Raw genomic sequence first — 20766 nt, 5'->3', positions numbered from 1 at the left:
AAAGGGAACCAGGGAACAAATGCCATAAGCGCTCGCTTACACCCTGAGCCCCCGCTCACACCCAAAACCATTTCAAAATCGGGCGACCTGCTGACACCAATGCCTATGCAAACCGCACCAAAAGCTCTGCTGCGTGCACTACTTTAGAGGTCGGCGCGGCTCCGACAAAGCCGGAACCGCACCCATAGGACCGCTGTAATAGCGGACAATAGGGTGCGACTTGGCCTACAGTTTTGCAAGTCGCAGGCCAAGTTGCACCTGACGTGACCGGGGTGTAAGGGGCATGCCAGCGTGTGCGTTCTCGTAGCGCACCTCTAGGACAGACCACTCGTTTCAATAGGCTTCCCTAGGTGAATAGATCGATTTTAAAACCACAGAGATACATAAATCAATCAAAGTGAGTTGAAAATAATATAGCAAAAAAACAAAACCAATGTACCTCGGACACGGCCGATGACAGATCTGAGTACCGGCCCCGTTGCTGGTACCATGTGACCTGCTGTGACCAATCACAGCAGGTCACATGACAGTTGTACACCATGGATGGCTTCATGCATGCCATCCATTGTCTACTAGTGTCTAGCTGTGAATCGTCACAGCGATCACATGCACATGTCATGTGATGAGCCGTGGCCAGATCACAGCTGAGCACAAAAAAAAAAAAACAAAAAAAAAACAAACCCCTGAATGAATCGATGTCATTCAGGTAAATGCTTGCTTATAGCAAAGGAAGTCTTTGCTATAAGCAAATTGTGTAAGAAAAGAAAAAAAAAAAACTGATCACTTCCCCAAAGTAGTACAATGTTACTGTGGTAACATTGTACTACTTTGGTCATAGGGAAATATGAAAAGAAAATCTTGAAGAAAAAGAAAAAAAATGTAATAAAAAATGAATAATAATAAAAAAAAGTAAAAAAAATGATTTTTTTTTTTTTTTTTTTTCTTCCATACTGTCACCAGTCAGTGTCCCTGATCACCGCTATGCCAGTGATAGGATGACGCTGTACTGCACTGGTGACAGTATGTAAAAAAAAATAATTGTGACAATCATTTTTTTCATTTTCTGAAAAATTCGGACAAAAAAAATACAACTTCAAAAAACTCGCCATGCCTCTTATGAAATCCGTCGTACTGTCTACTTTACAAAAAGGGGTCATTTGGGGAATATCTGTACTGTTCTGACATTCTTGGGCCTCAAGAAATTAGATTGGCTGTCACTACTTCAGGATTGATCAATATTCAGACCTATACCAGAGTTTGTGAACTCTATCACTTTCCTACAAACTAAAAAATACATCCTAATTTGGGTTATTTTCACCAAAGACATGTAGCAGAATACATCTCGGCCTAAATTTATGAAGAACCATTACGGATTTGCGAACTTTTATAACAGAAACAAAGAAAACCGTGTTTTGTTTTTAAATTTTCGGTCTTTTTTGGTTAATTTAGCCAAAAATAAAAACCCCAGCGGTGATTAAATACCACCAAAAGAAAGCTCTAGTTGTGTGAAGAAAACGATGAAATGTTTGTTTGGGTACAATGTTGTATGACCGAGCGAATTGTCATTGAAATTGTGAGAGCGCTGAAACCTGAAAAATGGCCTGGGCAGGAAGGGGGTAAAAGTGCCCGGCATGGAAATGGTTCATCGATACGAGAAAATCAAAAAGAGCCGCCTAGCGGAGGATGGTTTCCATCCAACGACCTCTGGGCCAGCTCTGGGAAAGGTCCCCTGGCACTCAAGGTGAGGATGCCAAAAGTGCGCCCCTCCCCCGAGCTCCTTCATTCGGGAAAACAAAAAGGGAACCAGGGAACAAATGCCATAAGCGCTCGCTTACACCCTGAGCCCCCGCTCACACCCAAAACCATTTCAAAATCGGGCGACCTGCTGACACCAATGCCTATGCAAACCGCACCAAAAGCTCTGCTGCGTGCACTACTTTAGAGGTCGGCGCGGCTCCGACAAAGCCGGAACCGCACCCATAGGACCGCTGTAATAGCGGACAATAGGGTGCGACTTGGCCTACAGTTTTGCAAGTCGCAGGCCAAGTTGCACCTGACGTGACCGGGGTGTAAGGGGCATGCCAGCGTGTGCGTTCTCGTAGCGCACCTCTAGGACAGACCACTCGTTTCAATAGGCTTCCCTAGGTGGATAGATGGCGCAGGCACCATTTTTAAAACCACAGAGATACATCAATCAATCAAAGTGAGTTGAAAATAATATAGCAAAAAAACAAAACCAATGGACTAAAATGGCTCTTTAATAATTACCAGGAAATCCAAATCCAAAATAGCCGCCTAGCAGAGGATGGTTTGGATCCAACCACCTCTGCTTTATGGGCCCAGCAAGGCATGGTGGGCGTGGCCTGCCTGCCTTCCCACAATGCCTCCTGGCAGAGCTGCTCACTTGCATGCGGTGTCCTGCTTAACAATAGCCTGTGTGCTCCTCATTTTCTTCAGTAAAATCAACTTTTCAACTGACAGACATTATTGATCACATTGATTATGATTATACAAAAAGCATTCTTAGAATTCATAAACATAGTTTGGCAGAAATAGCGCAGAACACCGACATTCAACGCTCTCCATAAGCTGATCTTCTGACCTCTTTGACGGCTTATATACCCCTCGGGCTCTCCCATTGCTTTGCCCCCCCGCATCGGCGGGTGGGCAGGATTACAATCGTGGAACGATACAGAGAAAATTAGCAAGCCCCTGCGTAAGGTTGACATGCTAACCCATGAAGCGGTCCCAAATTTTTTCCTCAAACAGCCTTCCTTCAATTCAATGCTTTGGATTTCTTGCTTTCTTTCTTTCTTTTTTTTTTTTTTTACTCTTAGCATCAACTATTTTAAAAAATAAAAATTACAAGCTGCGGCTTACGGTTAGAGCGCAACTGAAAGCTGCACGTGCCCTAGCGGCTTCTCCCACCAACCTTCTCTGAAGAAGAGCAGCACGCCTATGGGCATCCCACTGCCCCGTTAGTCTATGGGGGCGCTCCATTCTCTCACTCCTTCTCTTGGCTCCCCTTTCTTTCCCAATGCCTTTCTATACGGCCAGCTCTGGGAAAGCTCCCCCGGCACTCAAGGTGAGGATGCCAAAGTGCGCCCCTCCCCCGAGCCCCTTCATTCGGGAAAACAAAAAGGCAGCAAATGCCATAAGCGCTCTCTTACACCCTGAGCCCCCGCTCACATCAAAACCAATTTCAAAATTGGGTGACCTGCTGACACCAATGCCTATGCAAATCGCACCAAAAGCTCTGCTGCGTGCACTACTTTAGAAGTCGGCGCGGCTCCGACAAAGCCGGAACCGCACCCGTACGACCGCTCTAATAGCGGACAATAGGGTGCGACTTGGCCTACAGTTTTACAAGTCGCAGGCCAAGTTGCACCTGACGTGACCGGGGTGTAAGGGGCATGCCAGCGTGTGCGTTCTCATAGCGCACGTCTAGGACAGACCACTCGTTTCAATAGGCTTCCCTAGGTGAATAGATCGATTTTAAAACCACAGAGATACATAAATCAATCAAAGTGAGTTGAAAATAATATAGCAAAAAAACAAAACCAATGTACCTCGGACACGGCCGATGACAGATCTGAGTACCGGCCCCGTTGCTGGTACCATGTGACCTGCTGTGACCAATCACAGCAGGTCACATGACAGTTGTACACCATGGATGGCTTCATGCATGCCATCCATTGTCTACTAGTGTCTAGCTGTGAATCGTCACAGCGATCACATGCACATGTCATGTGATGAGCCGTGGCCAGATCACAGCTGAGCACAAAAAAAAAAAAAAAAAAACAAACCCCTGAATGAATCGATGTCATTCAGGTAAATGCTTGCTTATAGCAAAGGAAGTCTTTGCTATAAGCAAATTGTGTAAGAAAAGAAAAAAAAAAAACTGATCACTTCCCCAAAGTAGTACAATGTTACTGTGGTAACATTGTACTACTTTGGTCATAGGGAAATATGAAAAGAAAATCTTGAAGAAAAAGAAAAAAAATGTAATAAAAAATGAACAATAATAAAAAAAAAAGTAAAAAAAATGATTTTTTTTTTTTTTTTTTTTTCCCCCATACTGTCACCAGTCAGTGTCCCTGATCACCGCTATGCCAGTGATAGGATGACGCTGTACTGCACTGGTGACAGTATGTAAAAAAAAATAATTGTGACAATCATTTTTTTCATTTTCTGAAAAATTCGGACAAAAAAAATACAACTTCAAAAAACTCGCCATGCCTCTTATGAAATCCGTCGTACTGTCTACTTTACAAAAAGGGGTCATTTGGGGAATATCTGTACTGTTCTGACATTCTTGGGCCTCAAGAAATTAGATTGGCTGTCACTACTTCAGGATTGATCAATATTCAGACCTATACCAGAGTTTGTGAACTCTATCACTTTCCTACAAACTAAAAAATACATCCTAATTTGGGTTATTTTCACCAAAGACATGTAGCAGAATACATCTCGGCCTAAATTTATGAAGAACCATTACGGATTTGCGAACTTTTATAACAGAAACAAAGAAAACCGTGTTTTGTTTTTAAATTTTCGGTCTTTTTTGGTTAATTTAGCCAAAAATAAAAACCCCAGCGGTGATTAAATACCACCAAAAGAAAGCTCTAGTTGTGTGAAGAAAACGATGAAATGTTTGTTTGGGTACAATGTTGTATGACCGAGCGAATTGTCATTGAAATTGTGAGAGCGCTGAAACCTGAAAAATGGCCTGGGCAGGAAGGGGGTAAAAGTGCCCGGCATGGAAATGGTTCATCGATACGAGAAAATCAAAAAGAGCCGCCTAGCGGAGGATGGTTTCCATCCAACGACCTCTGGGCCAGCTCTGGGAAAGGTCCCCTGGCACTCAAGGTGAGGATGCCAAAAGTGCGCCCCTCCCCCGAGCTCCTTCATTCGGGAAAACAAAAAGGGAACCAGGGAACAAATGCCATAAGCGCTCGCTTACACCCTGAGCCCCCGCTCACACCCAAAACCATTTCAAAATCGGGCGACCTGCTGACACCAATGCCTATGCAAACCGCACCAAAAGCTCTGCTGCGTGCACTACTTTAGAGGTCGGCGCGGCTCCGACAAAGCCGGAACCGCACCCATAGGACCGCTGTAATAGCGGACAATAGGGTGCGACTTGGCCTACAGTTTTACAAGTCGCAGGCCAAGTTGCACCTGACGTGACCGGGGTGTAAGGGGCATGCCAGCGTGTGCGTTCTCGTAGCGCACCTCTAGGACAGACCACTCGTTTCAATAGGCTTCCCTAGGTGGATAGATGGCGCAGGCACCATTTTTAAAACCACAGAGATACATCAATCAATCAAAGTGAGTTGAAAATAATATAGCAAAAAAACAAAACCAATGGACTAAAATGGCTCTTTAATAATTACCAGGAAATCCAAATCCAAAATAGCCGCCTAGCAGAGGATGGTTTGGATCCAACCACCTCTGCTTTATGGGCCCAGCAAGGCATGGTGGGCGTGGCCTGCCTGCCTTCCCACAATGCCTCCTGGCAGAGCTGCTCACTTGCATGCGGTGTCCTGCTTAACAATAGCCTGTGTGCTCCTCATTTTCTTCAGTAAAATCAACTTTTCAACTGACAGACATTATTGATCACATTGATTATGATTATACAAAAAGCATTCTTAGAATTCATAAACATAGTTTGGCAGAAATAGCGCAGAACACCGACATTCAACGCTCTCCATAAGCTGATCTTCTGACCTCTTTGACGGCTTATATACCCCTCGGGCTCTCCCATTGCTTTGCCCCCCCGCATCGGCGGGTGGGCAGGATTACAATCGTGGAACGATACAGAGAAAATTAGCAAGCCCCTGCGTAAGGTTGACATGCTAACCCATGAAGCGGTCCCAAATTTTTTCCTCAAACAACCTTCCTTCAATTCAATGCTTTGGATTTCTTGCTTTCTTTCTTTCTTTTTTTTTTTTTTTACTCTTAGCATCAACTATTTTAAAAAATAAAAATTACAAGCTGCGGCTTACGGTTAGAGCGCAACTGAAAGCTGCACGTGCCCTAGCGGCTTCTCCCACCAACCTTCTCTGAAGAAGAGCAGCACGCCTATGGGCATCCCACTGCCCCGTTAGTCTATGGGGGCGCTCCATTCTCTCACTCCTTCTCTTGGCTCCCCTTTCTTTCCCAATGCCTTTCTATACGGCCAGCTCTGGGAAAGCTCCCCCGGCACTCAAGGTGAGGATGCCAAAGTGCGCCCCTCCCCCGAGCCCCTTCATTCGGGAAAACAAAAAGGCAGCAAATGCCATAAGCGCTCTCTTACACCCTGAGCCCCCGCTCACATCAAAACCAATTTCAAAATTGGGTGACCTGCTGACACCAATGCCTATGCAAATCGCACCAAAAGCTCTGCTGCGTGCACTACTTTAGAAGTCGGCGCGGCTCCGACAAAGCCGGAACCGCACCCGTACGACCGCTCTAATAGCGGACAATAGGGTGCGACTTGGCCTACAGTTTTACAAGTCGCAGGCCAAGTTGCACCTGACGTGACCGGGGTGTAAGGGGCATGCCAGCGTGTGCGTTCTCATAGCGCACGTCTAGGACAGACCACTCGTTTCAATAGGCTTCCCTAGGTGAATAGATCGATTTTAAAACCACAGAGATACATAAATCAATCAAAGTGAGTTGAAAATAATATAGCAAAAAAACAAAACCAATGTACCTCGGACACGGCCGATGACAGATCTGAGTACCGGCCCCGTTGCTGGTACCATGTGACCTGCTGTGACCAATCACAGCAGGTCACATGACAGTTGTACACCATGGATGGCTTCATGCATGCCATCCATTGTCTACTAGTGTCTAGCTGTGAATCGTCACAGCGATCACATGCACATGTCATGTGATGAGCCGTGGCCAGATCACAGCTGAGCACAAAAAAAAAAAAAAAAAAAAACAAACCCCTGAATGAATCGATGTCATTCAGGTAAATGCTTGCTTATAGCAAAGGAAGTCTTTGCTATAAGCAAATTGTGTAAGAAAAGAAAAAAAAAAAACTGATCACTTCCCCAAAGTAGTACAATGTTACTGTGGTAACATTGTACTACTTTGGTCATAGGGAAATATGAAAAGAAAATCTTGAAGAAAAAGAAAAAAAATGTAATAAAAAATGAACAATAATAAAAAAAAAAGTAAAAAAAATGATTTTTTTTTTTTTTTTTTTTTCCCCCATACTGTCACCAGTCAGTGTCCCTGATCACCGCTATGCCAGTGATAGGATGACGCTGTACTGCACTGGTGACAGTATGTAAAAAAAAATAATTGTGACAATCATTTTTTTCATTTTCTGAAAAATTCGGACAAAAAAAATACAACTTCAAAAAACTCGCCATGCCTCCTATGAAATCCGTCGTACTGTCTACTTTACAAAAAGGGGTCATTTGGGGAATATCTGTACTGTTCTGACATTCTTGGGCCTCAAGAAATTAGATTGGCTGTCACTACTTCAGGATTGATCAATATTCAGACCTATACCAGAGTTTGTGAACTCTATCACTTTCCTACAAACTAAAAAATACATCCTAATTTGGGTTATTTTCACCAAAGACATGTAGCAGAATACATCTCGGCCTAAATTTATGAAGAACCATTACGGATTTGCGAACTTTTATAACAGAAACAAAGAAAACCGTGTTTTGTTTTTAAATTTTCGGTCTTTTTTGGTTAATTTAGCCAAAAATAAAAACCCCAGCGGTGATTAAATACCACCAAAAGAAAGCTCTAGTTGTGTGAAGAAAACGATGAAATGTTTGTTTGGGTACAATGTTGTATGACCGAGCGAATTGTCATTGAAATTGTGAGAGCGCTGAAACCTGAAAAATGGCCTGGGCAGGAAGGGGGTAAAAGTGCCCGGCATGGAAATGGTTCATCGATACGAGAAAATCAAAAAGAGCCGCCTAGCGGAGGATGGTTTCCATCCAACGACCTCTGGGCCAGCTCTGGGAAAGGTCCCCTGGCACTCAAGGTGAGGATGCCAAAAGTGCGCCCCTCCCCCGAGCTCCTTCATTCGGGAAAACAAAAAGGGAACCAGGGAACAAATGCCATAAGCGCTCGCTTACACCCTGAGCCCCCGCTCACACCCAAAACCATTTCAAAATCGGGCGACCTGCTGACACCAATGCCTATGCAAACCGCACCAAAAGCTCTGCTGCGTGCACTACTTTAGAGGTCGGCGCGGCTCCGACAAAGCCGGAACCGCACCCATAGGACCGCTGTAATAGCGGACAATAGGGTGCGACTTGGCCTACAGTTTTACAAGTCGCAGGCCAAGTTGCACCTGACGTGACCGGGGTGTAAGGGGCATGCCAGCGTGTGCGTTCTCGTAGCGCACCTCTAGGACAGACCACACGTTTCAATAGGCTTCCCTAGGTGGATAGATGGCGCAGGCACCATTTTTAAAACCACAGAGATACATCAATCAATCAAAGTGAGTTGAAAATAATATAGCAAAAAAACAAAACCAATGGACTAAAATGGCTCTTTAATAATTACCAGGAAATCCAAATCCAAAATAGCCGCCTAGCAGAGGATGGTTTGGATCCAACCACCTCTGCTTTATGGGCCCAGCAAGGCATGGTGGGCGTGGCCTGCCTGCCTTCCCACAATGCCTCCTGGCAGAGCTGCTCACTTGCATGCGGTGTCCTGCTTAACAATAGCCTGTGTGCTCCTCATTTTCTTCAGTAAAATCAACTTTTCAACTGACAGACATTATTGATCACATTGATTATGATTATACAAAAAGCATTCTTAGAATTCATAAACATAGTTTGGCAGAAATAGCGCAGAACACTGACATTCAACGCTCTCCATAAGCTGATCTTCTGACCTCTTTGAAGGCTTATATACCCCTCGGGCTCTCCCATTGCTTTGCCCCCCGCATCGGCGGGTGGGCAGGATTACAATCGTGGAACGATACAGAGAAAATTAGCAAGCCCCTGCGTAAGGTTGACATGCTAACCCATGAAGCGGTCCCAAATTTTTTCCTCAAACAGCCTTCCTTCAATTCAATGCTTTGGATTTCTTGCTTTCTTTCTTTCTTTTTTTTTTTTTTTACTCTTAGCATCAACTATTTTAAAAAATAAAAATTACAAGCTGCGGCTTACGGTTAGAGCGCAACTGAAAGCTGCACGTGCCCTAGCGGCTTCTCCCACCAACCTTCTCTGAAGAAGAGCAGCACGCCTATGGGCATCCCACTGCCCCGTTAGTCTATGGGGGCGCTCCATTCTCTCACTCCTTCTCTTGGCTCCCCTTTCTTTCCCAATGCCTTTCTATACGGCCAGCTCTGGGAAAGCTCCCCCGGCACTCAAGGTGAGGATGCCAAAGTGCGCCCCTCCCCCGAGCCCCTTCATTCGGGAAAACAAAAAGGCAGCAAATGCCATAAGCGCTCTCTTACACCCTGAGCCCCCGCTCACATCAAAACCAATTTCAAAATTGGGTGACCTGCTGACACCAATGCCTATGCAAATCGCACCAAAAGCTCTGCTGCGTGCACTACTTTAGAAGTCGGCGCGGCTCCGACAAAGCCGGAACCGCACCCGTACGACCGCTCTAATAGCGGACAATAGGGTGCGACTTGGCCTACAGTTTTACAAGTCGCAGGCCAAGTTGCACCTGACGTGACCGGGGTGTAAGGGGCATGCCAGCGTGTGCGTTCTCATAGCGCACGTCTAGGACAGACCACTCGTTTCAATAGGCTTCCCTAGGTGAATAGATCGATTTTAAAACCACAGAGATACATAAATCAATCAAAGTGAGTTGAAAATAATATAGCAAAAAAACAAAACCAATGTACCTCGGACACGGCCGATGACAGATCTGAGTACCGGCCCCGTTGCTGGTACCATGTGACCTGCTGTGACCAATCACAGCAGGTCACATGACAGTTGTACACCATGGATGGCTTCATGCATGCCATCCATTGTCTACTAGTGTCTAGCTGTGAATCGTCACAGCGATCACATGCACATGTCATGTGATGAGCCGTGGCCAGATCACAGCTGAGCACAAAAAAAAAAAAAAAAAAACAAACCCCTGAATGAATCGATGTCATTCAGGTAAATGCTTGCTTATAGCAAAGGAAGTCTTTGCTATAAGCAAATTGTGTAAGAAAAGAAAAAAAAAAAACTGATCACTTCCCCAAAGTAGTACAATGTTACTGTGGTAACATTGTACTACTTTGGTCATAGGGAAATATGAAAAGAAAATCTTGAAGAAAAAGAAAAAAAATGTAATAAAAAATGAACAATAATAAAAAAAAAAGTAAAAAAAATGATTTTTTTTTTTTTTTTTTTTTCCCCCATACTGTCACCAGTCAGTGTCCCTGATCACCGCTATGCCAGTGATAGGATGACGCTGTACTGCACTGGTGACAGTATGTAAAAAAAAATAATTGTGACAATCATTTTTTTCATTTTCTGAAAAATTCGGACAAAAAAAATACAACTTCAAAAAACTCGCCATGCCTCTTATGAAATCCGTCGTACTGTCTACTTTACAAAAAGGGGTCATTTGGGGAATATCTGTACTGTTCTGACATTCTTGGGCCTCAAGAAATTAGATTGGCTGTCACTACTTCAGGATTGATCAATATTCAGACCTATACCAGAGTTTGTGAACTCTATCACTTTCCTACAAACTAAAAAATACATCCTAATTTGGGTTATTTTCACCAAAGACATGTAGCAGAATACATCTCGGCCTAAATTTATGAAGAACCATTACGGATTTGCGAACTTTTATAACAGAAACAAAGAAAACCGTGTTTTGTTTTTAAATTTTCGGTCTTTTTTGGTTAATTTAGCCAAAAATAAAAACCCCAGCGGTGATTAAATACCACCAAAAGAAAGCTCTAGTTGTGTGAAGAAAACGATGAAATGTTTGTTTGGGTACAATGTTGTATGACCGAGCGAATTGTCATTGAAATTGTGAGAGCGCTGAAACCTGAAAAATGGCCTGGGCAGGAAGGGGGTAAAAGTGCCCGGCATGGAAATGGTTCATCGATACGAGAAAATCAAAAAGAGCCGCCTAGCGGAGGATGGTTTCCATCCAACGACCTCTGGGCCAGCTCTGGGAAAGGTCCCCTGGCACTCAAGGTGAGGATGCCAAAAGTGCGCCCCTCCCCCGAGCTCCTTCATTCGGGAAAACAAAAAGGGAACCAGGGAACAAATGCCATAAGCGCTCGCTTACACCCTGAGCCCCCGCTCACACCCAAAACCATTTCAAAATCGGGCGACCTGCTGACACCAATGCCTATGCAAACCGCACCAAAAGCTCTGCTGCGTGCACTACTTTAGAGGTCGGCGCGGCTCCGACAAAGCCGGAACCGCACCCATAGGACCGCTGTAATAGCGGACAATAGGGTGCGACTTGGCCTACAGTTTTACAAGTCGCAGGCCAAGTTGCACCTGACGTGACCGGGGTGTAAGGGGCATGCCAGCGTGTGCGTTCTCGTAGCGCACCTCTAGGACAGACCACTCGTTTCAATAGGCTTCCCTAGGTGGATAGATGGCGCAGGCACCATTTTTAAAACCACAGAGATACATCAATCAATCAAAGTGAGTTGAAAATAATATAGCAAAAAAACAAAACCAATGGACTAAAATGGCTCTTTAATAATTACCAGGAAATCCAAATCCAAAATAGCCGCCTAGCAGAGGATGGTTTGGATCCAACCACCTCTGCTTTATGGGCCCAGCAAGGCATGGTGGGCGTGGCCTGCCTGCCTTCCCACAATGCCTCCTGGCAGAGCTGCTCACTTGCATGCGGTGTCCTGCTTAACAATAGCCTGTGTGCTCCTCATTTTCTTCAGTAAAATCAACTTTTCAACTGACAGACATTATTGATCACATTGATTATGATTATACAAAAAGCATTCTTAGAATTCATAAACATAGTTTGGCAGAAATAGCGCAGAACACCGACATTCAACGCTCTCCATAAGCTGATCTTCTGACCTCTTTGACGGCTTATATACCCCTCGGGCTCTCCCATTGCTTTGCCCCCCCGCATCGGCGGGTGGGCAGGATTACAATCGTGGAACGATACAGAGAAAATTAGCAAGCCCCTGCGTAAGGTTGACATGCTAACCCATGAAGCGGTCCCAAATTTTTTCCTCAAACAGCCTTCCTTCAATTCAATGCTTTGGATTTCTTGCTTTCTTTCTTTCTTTTTTTTTTTTTTTACTCTTAGCATCAACTATTTTAAAAAATAAAAATTACAAGCTGCGGCTTACGGTTAGAGCGCAACTGAAAGCTGCACGTGCCCTAGCGGCTTCTCCCACCAACCTTCTCTGAAGAAGAGCAGCACGCCTATGGGCATCCCACTGCCCCGTTAGTCTATGGGGGCGCTCCATTCTCTCACTCCTTCTCTTGGCTCCCCTTTCTTTCCCAATGCCTTTCTATACGGCCAGCTCTGGGAAAGCTCCCCCGGCACTCAAGGTGAGGATGCCAAAGTGCGCCCCTCCCCCGAGCCCCTTCATTCGGGAAAACAAAAAGGCAGCAAATGCCATAAGCGCTCTCTTACACCCTGAGCCCCCGCTCACATCAAAACCAATTTCAAAATTGGGTGACCTGCTGACACCAATGCCTATGCAAATCGCACCAAAAGCTCTGCTGCGTGCACTACTTTAGAAGTCGGCGCGGCTCCGACAAAGCCGGAACCGCACCCGTACGACCGCTCTAATAGCGGACAATAGGGTGCGACTTGGCCTACAGTTTTACAAGTCGCAGGCCAAGTTGCACCTGACGTGACCGGGGTGTAAGGGGCATGCCAGCGTGTGCGTTCTCATAGCGCACGTCTAGGACAGACCACTCGTTTCAATAGGCTTCCCTAGGTGAATAGATCGATTTTAAAACCACAGAGATACATAAATCAATCAAAGTGAGTTGAAAATAATATAGCAAAAAAACAAAACCAATGTACCTCGGACACGGCCGATGACAGATCTGAGTACCGGCCCCGTTGCTGGTACCATGTGACCTGCTGTGACCAATCACAGCAGGTCACATGACAGTTGTACACCATGGATGGCTTCATGCATGCCATCCATTGTCTACTAGTGTCTAGCTGTGAATCGTCACAGCGATCACATGCACATGTCATGTGATGAGCCGTGGCCAGATCACAGCTGAGCACAAAAAAAAAAAACAAACCCCTGAATGAATCGATGTCATTCAGGTAAATGCTTGCTTATAGCAAAGGAAGTCTTTGCTATAAGCAAATTGTGTAAGAAAAGAAAAAAAAAAAACTGATCACTTCCCCAAAGTAGTACAATGTTACTGTGGTAACATTGTACTACTTTGGTCATAGGGAAATATGAAAAGAAAATCTTGAAGAAAAAGAAAAAAAATGTAATAAAAAATGAACAATAATAAAAAAAAAAGTAAAAAAAATGATTTTTTTTTTTTTTTTTTTTTCCCCCATACTGTCACCAGTCAGTGTCCCTGATCACCGCTATGCCAGTGATAGGATGACGCTGTACTGCACTGGTGACAGTATGTAAAAAAAAATAATTGTGACAATCATTTTTTTCATTTTCTGAAAAATTCGGACAAAAAAAATACAACTTCAAAAAACTCGCCATGCCTCTTATGAAATCCGTCGTACTGTCTACTTTACAAAAAGGGGTCATTTGGGGAATATCTGTACTGTTCTGACATTCTTGGGCCTCAAGAAATTAGATTGGCTGTCACTACTTCAGGATTGATCAATATTCAGACCTATACCAGAGTTTGTGAACTCTATCACTTTCCTACAAACTAAAAAATACATCCTAATTTGGGTTATTTTCACCAAAGACATGTAGCAGAATACATCTCGGCCTAAATTTATGAAGAACCATTACGGATTTGCGAACTTTTATAACAGAAACAAAGAAAACCGTGTTTTGTTTTTAAATTTTCGGTCTTTTTTGGTTAATTTAGCCAAAAATAAAAACCCCAGCGGTGATTAAATACCACCAAAAGAAAGCTCTAGTTGTGTGAAGAAAACGATGAAATGTTTGTTTGGGTACAATGTTGTATGACCGAGCGAATTGTCATTGAAATTGTGAGAGCGCTGAAACCTGAAAAATGGCCTGGGCAGGAAGGGGGTAAAAGTGCCCGGCATGGAAATGGTTCATCGATACGAGAAAATCAAAAAGAGCCGCCTAGCGGAGGATGGTTTCCATCCAACGACCTCTGGGCCAGCTCTGGGAAAGGTCCCCTGGCACTCAAGGTGAGGATGCCAAAAGTGCGCCCCTCCCCCGAGCTCCTTCATTCGGGAAAACAAAAAGGGAACCAGGGAACAAATGCCATAAGCGCTCGCTTACACCCTGAGCCCCCGCTCACACCCAAAACCATTTCAAAATCGGGCGACCTGCTGACACCAATGCCTATGCAAACCGCACCAAAAGCTCTGCTGCGTGCACTACTTTAGAGGTCGGCGCGGCTCCGACAAAGCCGGAACCGCACCCATAGGACCGCTGTAATAGCGGACAATAGGGTGCGACTTGGCCTACAGTTTTGCAAGTCGCAGGCCAAGTTGCACCTGACGTGACCGGGGTGTAAGGGGCATGCCAGCGTGTGCGTTCTCGTAGCGCACGTCTAGGACAGACCACTCGTTTCAATAGGCTTCCCTAGGTGAATAGATCGATTTTAAAACCACAGAGATACATAAATCAATCAAAGTGAGTTGAAAATAATATAGCAAAAAAACAAAACCAATGTACCTCGGACACGGCCGATGACAGATCTGAGTACCGGCCCCGTTGCTGGTACCATGTGACCTGCTGTGACCAATCACAGCAGGTCACATGACAGTTGTACACCATGGATGGCTTCATGCATGCCATCCATTGTCTACTAGTGTCTAGCTGTGAATCGTCACAGCGATCACATGCACATGTCATGTGATGAGCCGTGGCCAGATCACAGCTGAGCACAAAAAAAAAAAAACAAAAAAAAAACAAACCCCTGAATGAATCGATGTCATTCAGGTAAATGCTTGCTTATAGCAAAGGAAGTCTTTGCTATAAGCAAATTGTGTAAGAAAAGAAAAAAAAAAAACTGATCACTTCCCCAAAGTAGTACAATGTTACTGTGGTAACATTGTACTACTTTGGTCATAGGGAAATATGAAAAGAAAATCTTGAAGAAAAAGAAAAAAAATGTAATAAAAAATGAATAATAATAAAAAAAAGTAAAAAAAATGATTTTTTTTTTTTTTTTTTTTCTTCCATACTGTCACCAGTCAGTGTCCCTGATCACCGCTATGCCAGTGATAGGATGACGCTGTACTGCACTGGTGACAGTATGTAAAAAAAAATAATTGTGACAATCATTTTTTTCATTTTCTGAAAAATTCGGACAAAAAAAATACAACTTCAAAAAACTCGCCATGCCTCTTATGAAATCCGTCGTACTGTCTACTTTACAAAAAGGGGTCATTTGGGGAATATCTGTACTGTTCTGACATTCTTGGGCCTCAAGAAATTAGATTGGCTGTCACTACTTCAGGATTGATCAATATTCAGACCTATACCAGAGTTTGTGAACTCTATCACTTTCCTACAAACTAAAAAATACATCCTAATTTGGGTTATTTTCACCAAAGACATGTAGCAGAATACATCTCGGCCTAAATTTATGAAGAACCATTACGGATTTGCGAACTTTTATAACAGAAACAAAGAAAACCGTGTTTTGTTTTTAAATTTTCGGTCTTTTTTGGTTAATTTAGCCAAAAATAAAAACCCCAGCGGTGATTAAATACCACCAAAAGAAAGCTCTAGTTGTGTGAAGAAAACGATGAAATGTTTGTTTGGGTACAATGTTGTATGACCGAGCGAATTGTCATTGAAATTGTGAGAGCGCTGAAACCTGAAAAATGGCCTGGGCAGGAAGGGGGTAAAAGTGCCCGGCATGGAAATGGTTCATCGATACGAGAAAATCAAAAAGAGCCGCCTAGCGGAGGATGGTTTCCATCCAACGACCTCTGGGCCAGCTCTGGGAAAGGTCCCCTGGCACTCAAGGTGAGGATGCCAAAAGTGCGCCCCTCCCCCGAGCTCCTTCATTCGGGAAAACAAAAAGGGAACCAGGGAACAAATGCCATAAGCGCTCGCTTACACCCTGAGCCCCCGCTCACACCCAAAACCATTTCAAAATCGGGCGACCTGCTGACACCAATGCCTATGCAAACCGCACCAAAAGCTCTGCTGCGTGCACTACTTTAGAGGTCGGCGCGGCTCCGACAAAGCCGGAACCGCACCCATAGGACCGCTGTAATAGCGGACAATAGGGTGCGACTTGGCCTACAGTTTTACAAGTCGCAGGCCAAGTTGCACCTGACGTGACCGGGGTGTAAGGGGCATGCCAGCGTGTGCGTTCTCGTAGCGCACCTCTAGGACAGACCACACGTTTCAATAGGCTTCCCTAGGTGGATAGATGGCGCAGGCACCATTTTTAAAACCACAGAGATACATCAATCAATCAAAGTGAGTTGAAAATAATATAGCAAAAAAACAAAACCAATGGACTAAAATGGCTCTTTAATAATTACCAGGAAATCCAAATCCAAAATAGCCGCCTAGCAGAGGATGGTTTGGATCCAACCACCTCTGCTTTATGGGCCCAGCAAGGCATGGTGGGCGTGGCCTGCCTGCCTTCCCACAATGCCTCCTGGCAGAGCTGCTCACTTGCATGCGGTGTCCTGCTTAACAATAGCCTGTGTGCTCCTCATTTTCTTCAGTAAAATCAACTTTTCAACTGACAGACATTATTGATCACATTGATTATGATTATACAAAAAGCATTCTTAGAATTCATAAACATAGTTTGGCAGAAATAGCGCAGAACACTGACATTCAACGCTCTCCATAAGCTGATCTTCTGACCTCTTTGACGGCTTATATACCCCTCGGGCTCTCCCATTGCTTTGCCCCCCGCATCGGCGGGTGGGCAGGATTACAATCGTGGAACGATACAGAGAAAATTAGCAAGCCCCTGCGTAAGGTTGACATGCTAACCCATGAAGCGGTCCCAAATTTTTTCCTCAAACAGCCTTCCTTCAATTCAATGCTTTGGATTTCTTGCTTTCTTTCTTTCTTTTTTTTTTTTTTTACTCTTAGCATCAACTATTTTAAAAAATAAAAATTACAAGCTGCGGCTTACGGTTAGAGCGCAACTGAAAGCTGCACGTGCCCTAGCGGCTTCTCCCACCAACCTTCTCTGAAGAAGAGCAGCACGCCTATGGGCATCCCACTGCCCCGTTAGTCTATGGGGGCGCTCCATTCTCTCACTCCTTCTCTTGGCTCCCCTTTCTTTCCCAATGCCTTTCTATACGGCCAGCTCTGGGAAAGCTCCCCCGGCACTCAAGGTGAGGATGCCAAAGTGCGCCCCTCCCCCGAGCCCCTTCATTCGGGAAAACAAAAAGGCAGCAAATGCCATAAGCGCTCTCTTACACCCTGAGCCCCCGCTCACATCAAAACCAATTTCAAAATTGGGTGACCTGCTGACACCAATGCCTATGCAAATCGCACCAAAAGCTCTGCTGCGTGCACTACTTTAGAAGTCGGCGCGGCTCCGACAAAGCCGGAACCGCACCCGTACGACCGCTCTAATAGCGGACAATAGGGTGCGACTTGGCCTACAGTTTTACAAGTCGCAGGCCAAGTTGCACCTGACGTGACCGGGGTGTAAGGGGCATGCCAGCGTGTGCGTTCTCATAGCGCACGTCTAGGACAGACCACTCGTTTCAATAGGCTTCCCTAGGTGAATAGATCGATTTTAAAACCACAGAGATACATAAATCAATCAAAGTGAGTTGAAAATAATATAGCAAAAAAACAAAACCAATGTACCTCGGACACGGCCGATGACAGATCTGAGTACCGGCCCCGTTGCTGGTACCATGTGACCTGCTGTGACCAATCACAGCAGGTCACATGACAGTTGTACACCATGGATGGCTTCATGCATGCCATCCATTGTCTACTAGTGTCTAGCTGTGAATCGTCACAGCGATCACATGCACATGTCATGTGATGAGCCGTGGCCAGATCACAGCTGAGCACAAAAAAAAAAAAAAAAAAACAAACCCCTGAATGAATCGATGTCATTCAGGTAAATGCTTGCTTATAGCAAAGGAAGTCTTTGCTATAAGCAAATTGTGTAAGAAAAGAAAAAAAAAAAACTGATCACTTCCCCAAAGTAGTACAATGTTACTGTGGTAACATTGTACTACTTTGGTCATAGGGAAATATGAAAAGAAAATCTTGAAGAAAAAGAAAAAAAATGTAATAAAAAATGAATAATAATAAAAAAAAAGTAAAAAAAATGATTTTTTTTTTTTTTTTTTTTCTTCCATACTGTCACCAGTCAGTGTCCCTGATCACCGCTATGCCAGTGATAGGATGACGCTGTACTGCACTGGTGACAGTATGTAAAAAAAAATAATTGTGACAATCATTTTTTTCATTTTCTGAAAAATTCGGACAAAAAAAATACAACTTCAAAAAACTCGCCATGCCTCTTATGAAATCCGTCGTACTGTCTACTTTACAAAAAGGGGTCATTTGGGGAATATCTGTACTGTTCTGACATTCTTGGGCCTCAAGAAATTAGATTGGCTGTCACTACTTCAGGATTGATCAATATTCAGACCTATACCAGAGTTTGTGAACTCTATCACTTTCCTACAAACTAAAAAATACATCCTAATTTGGGTTATTTTCACCAAAGACATGTAGCAGAATACATCTCGGCCTAAATTTATGAAGAACCATTACGGATTTGCGAATTTTTATAACAGAAACAAAGAAAACCGTGTTTTGTTTTTAAATTTTCGGTCTTTTTTGGTTAATTTAGCCAAAAATAAAAACCCCAGCGGTGATTAAATACCACCAAAAGAAAGCTCTAGTTGTGTGAAGAAAACGATGAAATGTTTGTTTGGGTACAATGTTGTATGACCGAGCGAATTGTCATTGAAATTGTGAGAGCGCTGAAACCTGAAAAATGGCCTGGGCAGGAAGGGGGTAAAAGTGCCCGGCATGGAAATGGTTCATCGATACGAGAAAATCAAAAAGAGCCGCCTAGCGGAGGATGGTTTCCATCCAACGACCTCTGGGCCAGCTCTGGGAAAGGTCCCCTGGCACTCAAGGTGAGGATGCCAAAAGTGCGCCCCTCCCCCGAGCTCCTTCATTCGGGAAAACAAAAAGGGAACCAGGGAACAAATGCCATAAGCGCTCGCTTACACCCTGAGCCCCCGCTCACACCCAAAACCATTTCAAAATCGGGCGACCTGCTGACACCAATGCCTATGCAAACCGCACCAAAAGCTCTGCTGCGTGCACTACTTTAGAGGTCGGCGCGGCTCCGACAAAGCCGGAACCGCACCCATAGGACCGCTGTAATAGCGGACAATAGGGTGCGACTTGGCCTACAGTTTTACAAGTCGCAGGCCAAGTTGCACCTGACGTGACCGGGGTGTAAGGGGCATGCCAGCGTGTGCGTTCTCGTAGCGCACCTCTAGGACAGACCACTCGTTTCAATAGGCTTCCCTAGGTGGATAGATGGCGCAGGCACCATTTTTAAAACCACAGAGATACATCAATCAATCAAAGTGAGTTGAAAATAATATAGCAAAAAAACAAAACCAATGGACTAAAATGGCTCTTTAATAATTACCAGGAAATCCAAATCCAAAATAGCCGCCTAGCAGAGGATGGTTTGGATCCAACCACCTCTGCTTTATGGGCCCAGCAAGGCATGGTGGGCGTGGCCTGCCTGCCTTCCCACAATGCCTCCTGGCAGAGCTGCTCACTTGCATGCGGTGTCCTGCTTAACAATAGCCTGTGTGCTCCTCATTTTCTTCAGTAAAATCAACTTTTCAACTGACAGACATTATTGATCACATTGATTATGATTATACAAAAAGCATTCTTAGAATTCATAAACATAGTTTGGCAGAAATAGCGCAGAACACCGACATTCAACGCTCTCCATAAGCTGATCTTCTGACCTCTTTGACGGCTTATATACCCCTCGGGCTCTCCCATTGCTTTGCCCCCCCGCATCGGCGGGTGGGCAGGATTACAATCGTGGAACGATACAGAGAAAATTAGCAAGCCCCTGCGTAAGGTTGACATGCTAACCCATGAAGCGGTCCCAAATTTTTTCCTCAAACAACCTTCCTTCAATTCAATGCTTTGGATTTCTTGCTTTCTTTCTTTCTTTTTTTTTTTTTTTACTCTTAGCATCAACTATTTTAAAAAATAAAAATTACAAGCTGCGGCTTACGGTTAGAGCGCAACTGAAAGCTGCACGTGCCCTAGCGGCTTCTCCCACCAACCTTCTCTGAAGAAGAGCAGCACGCCTATGGGCATCCCACTGCCCCGTTAGTCTATGGGGGCGCTCCATTCTCTCACTCCTTCTCTTGGCTCCCCTTTCTTTCCCAATGCCTTTCTATACGGCCAGCTCTGGGAAAGCTCCCCCGGCACTCAAGGTGAGGATGCCAAAGTGCGCCCCTCCCCCGAGCCCCTTCATTCGGGAAAACAAAAAGGCAGCAAATGCCATAAGCGCTCTCTTACACCCTGAGCCCCCGCTCACATCAAAACCAATTTCAAAATTGGGTGACCTGCTGACACCAATGCCTATGCAAATCGCACCAAAAGCTCTGCTGCGTGCACTACTTTAGAAGTCGGCGCGGCTCCGACAAAGCCGGAACCGCACCCGTACGACCGCTCTAATAGCGGACAAT

The 20766-nt window shown here is 44.6% G+C and overlaps 1 protein-coding gene and 6 non-coding genes across 8 annotated transcripts in view; 6 read left to right on the top strand and 1 right to left on the bottom strand.

The window, feature by feature from the left end:
• TASP1 (taspase 1) overlaps positions 1-20766 on the bottom strand; it is a 663695-nt gene that overhangs the window by 390881 nt on the left and 252048 nt on the right. The gene's annotated exons all lie outside the window — the stretch shown is intronic.
• On the top strand, positions 2651-2757 carry LOC149451339 (U6 spliceosomal RNA). Its single transcript, XR_016315054.1, has one exon. It is a non-coding gene; the product is annotated as a U6 spliceosomal RNA (small nuclear RNA).
• On the top strand, positions 5779-5885 carry LOC149451338 (U6 spliceosomal RNA). The gene has a single exon (XR_016315053.1). It is a non-coding gene; the product is annotated as a U6 spliceosomal RNA (small nuclear RNA).
• On the top strand, positions 8903-9014 carry LOC149451337 (U6 spliceosomal RNA). Its single transcript, XR_016315098.1, has one exon. It is a non-coding gene; the product is annotated as a U6 spliceosomal RNA (small nuclear RNA).
• LOC149451336 (U6 spliceosomal RNA) lies at positions 12036-12142 on the top strand. The gene has a single exon (XR_016315052.1). It is a non-coding gene; the product is annotated as a U6 spliceosomal RNA (small nuclear RNA).
• LOC149451335 (U6 spliceosomal RNA) lies at positions 16946-17057 on the top strand. The gene has a single exon (XR_016315097.1). It is a non-coding gene; the product is annotated as a U6 spliceosomal RNA (small nuclear RNA).
• On the top strand, positions 20077-20183 carry LOC149451334 (U6 spliceosomal RNA). The gene has a single exon (XR_016315051.1). It is a non-coding gene; the product is annotated as a U6 spliceosomal RNA (small nuclear RNA).

The sequence above is a fragment of the Staurois parvus genome, unplaced genomic scaffold, assembly GCF_062004578.1.
Source record: "Staurois parvus isolate SC_StPar_1 unplaced genomic scaffold, SC_StPar_1.0 ptg000543l, whole genome shotgun sequence".
Lineage (NCBI taxonomy): Eukaryota > Metazoa > Chordata > Amphibia > Anura > Ranidae > Staurois > Staurois parvus.
The sequence above is the reverse complement of the archived record's forward strand: the minus strand, read 5'-3'. Positions and strand labels throughout refer to the sequence as shown.